This window comes from Penaeus chinensis, chromosome 3 (genome assembly GCF_019202785.1).
Source record: "Penaeus chinensis breed Huanghai No. 1 chromosome 3, ASM1920278v2, whole genome shotgun sequence".
In the NCBI taxonomy this organism is placed as follows: domain Eukaryota; kingdom Metazoa; phylum Arthropoda; class Malacostraca; order Decapoda; family Penaeidae; genus Penaeus; species Penaeus chinensis.
In genome coordinates this window covers 25,914,057-25,919,056 of record NC_061821.1, presented here as the reverse complement: position 1 = coordinate 25,919,056, position 5,000 = coordinate 25,914,057, and the positions used below count along the sequence as shown (strand labels likewise).

Genomic DNA, 5,000 nt, shown 5'->3' with positions numbered 1-5,000 from the left:
ACAATATAATTTTCATTCTACTCCTTTGTTTACAGTGCCATATCTTCGACTGCGCAGTTCTCTAGTTTCTGTTACAACAACAATTCTGTTTATGTCTTCACATTTTTTCATGTCTCCAATCTGTCTTTCACAGTTTTGATAATGGCCAGGTATTAATGAACTTTTGGGTTTCCACATATCGATTTCATGCATATCATAGGCCAAGTATGCAAACTTCATATCTGTGGTCAGATGTTGGGAAATGAAATCTTTCACACTCAGATTACACAGTTTTTCTGCAGTGAAATTGTGCTTCTCCTTATTTTTTAATAGGGCTGGTGTGTATGGCCATTTTTCACGAATTCCTCTTTTCAAGATCTTTGCAACTTCATCGACGTAATCATGATCAACAGCCAAGGGAAGAAGTGTACCATCTGCATTATACTGATGTCTGTTGATGGATGAGAAGTAGCTGCTAGGAAAGCCAAGTTCACAGCCAATCCTGGCATACCTCCTTGAAGTTTCAATAGCAGTTCTGAAAAGAGTCATTCCATTGCTGTTCACAGCAGAACGCCAGCACATGAAATTAACTTTTGCAAAATCAAAAATACTTTTGATTGTTCTTGGATTTTTTTTCAGTGCTTTCAGACACTATGGTGTTGTTCTTTATCCCAATCTTGGATTTATTGGGCAAATCACCATCACAAACTCCTTCCAGCTTGGTCAGTATGTAGTCAATGGTCAGGCAGGGAACAAAAAAAATCCCAGGCACCTGACACCAACTGGCAAAAGACATTTCTGCAATATCTTCACTGTTGCATATAAATGGGACTTCTGCATTGTTGGTCTGCTTCCATTTCAGTCTGTTAATTTCCCGTCTTTGCGCCTGATAATCAACACTTCCGAGTGATCCATTGCTTCCTTGTACTTTTGCATCATACCAATCTATATCTTCCTTGAGGATTTCTCGGGGTTGTTTCTTTGCCTTGAATGACACAATCACAGTTTTCGAGAATTTTGTCTTCAGTGTTACATTTCTGATGGAGTCGTAGTACTCTTTCTTTATTTTCTTTATTTTTTCTTTCATATACCAAGGTGATATTGTCTTAATGCCAAATTTGCTATACAGCACAGCAATTTCCGCCTGCAACTGGGATAAAATCTGAGATTCCGTAATAGTCAAATTATTGCATGGCAAGCTATCTTTTGAGCATCCTTTTAGTGTCTGGTTTCCATGTCCTAAGGCACAGTATCGAGCAAGAATGTCACTCTTCGTCAGTGGTAAAGGTGGCAAAACATCAATGGTACCAAACTCTTTTAGTATACGTGTAGCGGCACTGCACAAACCACCACGTCGAAGTGCCATATTGCCACTGACGAGATCGTCACCACAATATAGGCGAGCGAGTAATGTGCCTTATTAACCCTATATTGCCCAGCATGACGAATTCGTCATGTAAATTCTATTGACTCAGCACTGGATAGAATTGCTGTAGTTGTTTCTGTGGCAGGTCTGACGAATTAGTCTAGTCTTGACCCATAATCTACTTTAGACCTAATGAGTGCTTTATATATCATTAGCAAAGACTTTCTATCAGCTCCCCATTCGTCATGCTGGGCAATATAGGGTTAAGGTAGTACAAGTTTATATGGAAATGCATAGTGACTGGGAATCTTTACGGAAGTCCCCAGGAATCATTCACAATGACCTAAGTTACCCTATGTTTGATTCTGCCATAATGTCGGATGAACCGAAATGCCCTTCCGTGGGTCATGCGGGTCATAGCCAGGCCGGCTGAGGCCCCCGCACCTCATCCCAGCGCCGAAAATGGTATTATACTTTAATCAAAAATTGCGAATAGTAGATATTTTTTTATTTGTCTAATATTTTGCATGTCGTCATTTAAGCATAGTAGGCGCCTGTTTAGCAACTTGTTGAATGATTCTGAAAAAGTCGGATTTATTGAAACACCCTAACGCCCAGTCATGGCAGTGTGGAGTTGATGTGGGTGCTTGGTAAGAATTACCATATTTAAGAAGCAACCATGTCTCTCAGACCAAGTCCCTCTTACTACAAAAACAATGCAGTTTCATTTTCCCACAGTCTTGTAGTACAAGGAAAATTTAGAATATAATGAACAGAATGACCTAAAATATGATACTTTTTATCCATGGTATTACCTTTGCATCTCAATATTTTCTTAACACGGGGTCTTTGCATCCCAGACCCAACCATGTTGCCGTATTTGCCTCTCAGGAAAAACCCTACCCAATTGCTGTGGATAGTCTCCACACAGTATTTGTCATGACCTATTTTCCTCATTTCTGGTGTTATTCTTACCCAGCATAGATTTTTTCATGAAACTGCAAGTGTAGAATTTTTCCCTTTTTTACTGTTCTTAGTTTTTTGTAAATATATACCAAAAGTATTACATGTTAAACAACTTTCTTATTATCAACTTGTGAAAGAAATATCATATATGAAATTTTTTTATTTTTTTTTTTGTTCTATCAATTACAGTTAAAATTTACCTTGTACCATATGGCTGTGTGTAACAAACTGTAATGGGTAATTACCACCAGCTTGTTATACAGACCAAACTACTATATCAAGGCAGTATACAAATGCCATCCGTTGATACCAGATGTACTAGGATTATTGATTTATTGAAATTTTTTCGCCACATCAATATCTAAAGTCATGAGTGGTGTATTTAAAATACAGCAATAGGATGTGGCTGAGAGTGAAACCCTCAAGTATAGCATTATGTTAAAGCATTGTGGCAAAAAGGGTAAAAAGTTAACAATTAGGATGAGTGGACAGAATAAGGGAATGAAAAAGCAAAGGAAAAGGAAAGGGGGAGAAGGAAAGACCATGTAAAGTTAATTGAGGGGAGGGCTGAGGTCCAAAGCAAGGGACGATTCCCTACATTGGGTTACAGTCTCTGTTTCCTAAATCCCACCACGACAACAATGACCATGGGATAGGGAAGGGGGGGGGGGGATGTTCTTGTATCAAAAATGGTAGGAGAAGGCATGAGATCTGACAAAGAAAGTGTGAGTTAATCCTTGAAAGGTAATATAATGCAAAACATGCACGTCATAATAATAATAATAAAAAAAAAAAAAAATTCTACTATAATATAATAATTGCTGTTTTGAATATCAAGTAAAGAGCTTACAAATAAATTTAAAATAGTTTTTATTTTGGCTCTGTCTGTAGCCAGGACAAAACACCAATACAGCGGTTCTTGTTGTGTGTTGCAGTAGGCCAGGAATTTCATCTTGGTTTATGTCAATCCCAATACGGTAGCTTGGTCTTTATAATCACTGAGATAGACAAGACTAGTGGGATCTCCCTTTAAGGATAAATTGAATTTATATATACTTTTCAGATAAAGAAGTTCCAGTGCATGGAAACCATCCATACTATTAGTATTAGGGGCAATGAAAGTGGTGTGGCATCAGATAATTGCTGTGGCCTCCATGCCTCACACCACTTTCATGATAAAACTAAGTACTTCCACTATGCATATTCTATTAAAAATTTTGTACACCTACCTGATAATTTGTTGGTCAAATAAGAAACTATACCAAACTCTGGCTTGTTTGTACGCATATTGAAGGTTTGCTTGTATTTATAAGAACACTATAGGTATGGTGGCGTAGCATATACTTTACTTTTAGTAGACTTTCCACAAACTCCAAAAGATGAGTCATACCTTCATGCAGCAGACTACACTATACAGGAACTTAACTGGTTTCTTTTGCAATTTAAATGTTAAAGTTACATCACATTTTTCTCAGACATTTGCTTGCTGCATAGAGAAAGACTAATGTAACAAGTTGCTCACTGATGTAAAGCCTATTTGTACCATTGGACAGAGGTTAAAAAAAAAAAGCAGAATACAGCTGTTTTACTAAACCCAGTCACCTCGGATTTATGTAATATCCTCTGTAGTATTTGTGAATTTCATTACATAGAGATGGCTCCACATGTGCTCAGCCAGCAAGAGTCTAGCAGTATGCCCTAGTAACCGATCTTGATTTCCCTATTCCTTGAATTGGCAGGAAAATGTGTTTTTTTCTAATAATATTGATATGTGATACTGTTGTTATTATTATTGATAGTGTTATTATTGAATTGTTATTAAAATCTTGAAAATCTATGAAAGACAATAAAATCATTCAAAAGGTACTTTCCAAAAATCAAGGAATCGACTCCTTGGTGACTAAGCACTTGTAGAACCATCTGTGTGTAAAGACAATAAATGACCTTGTATTACAGTAGGCCTGGCACGTATTCTTGCCATCCATGCCGATTGGGATCAATTCATATTGTTTCATACATTTTTAAGGGGTGGGGGGGATTTCCCTCTCCTTCTCAACACCAATTACAAATTACTATGTTAGCTTAGGTGGCATAATATTGTGGGTGGAATTTTACCCATCCAAGAGCTGCACCATGGTTTTCTCAGCTTAACATTTAGTGGTTCACACGACATGATAATGATTCAGATAGTAAAATGATTTCCGTGGGACATTTGGATTATTATCAGATCAAAGTATAGGACACCTTAGGGTTTCAGGTTATTTATGAATGTTATTCCTTTTTGTGCTTACACTTGAAACAGGAAGTAAATTTCTGTGTAATGTGTACTAATAGTAATATGATTTTCAGGTCCCTGGTGAAGAGTATTCTCTTCTTTGCTGTTGGTGTCAAAACTGCCAATGATTTTGTTGGATTTGATGTTCTTAATCCTAATCCACAGTAAAGGTTGGTTTTCATAATTCTTTCATATTTCTATGATGAATTTTTTTTTTTAGGGAAATTTCATTTGTTAAACCATAGGCTATCCACTTGATAAGATTTTTTTAAATAAGTATATTTGAGGAAAACTGCAGTAAATTGTACATATTTAATTGGATTGATAAATGTTTGGAACTTTCTACTGATAGTTGTTTGAAATGTTGTATATAACATTTGAAAGTAAACACCTGTTATATTTATATATTTGGTC

At 36.6% G+C, this 5,000-nt stretch overlaps 1 long non-coding RNA gene across 1 annotated transcript in view; it reads left to right on the top strand.

The window, feature by feature from the left end:
• The window catches only part of LOC125044342, a 6,502-nt gene that overhangs the window by 1,317 nt on the left and 185 nt on the right, over positions 1-5,000 (top strand). Inside the window, exon 2 of the long non-coding RNA XR_007116475.1 lies at positions 4,661-4,756. This is a non-coding gene — a long non-coding RNA (uncharacterized LOC125044342). The remainder of the gene's footprint in view (positions 1-4,660; positions 4,757-5,000) is intronic.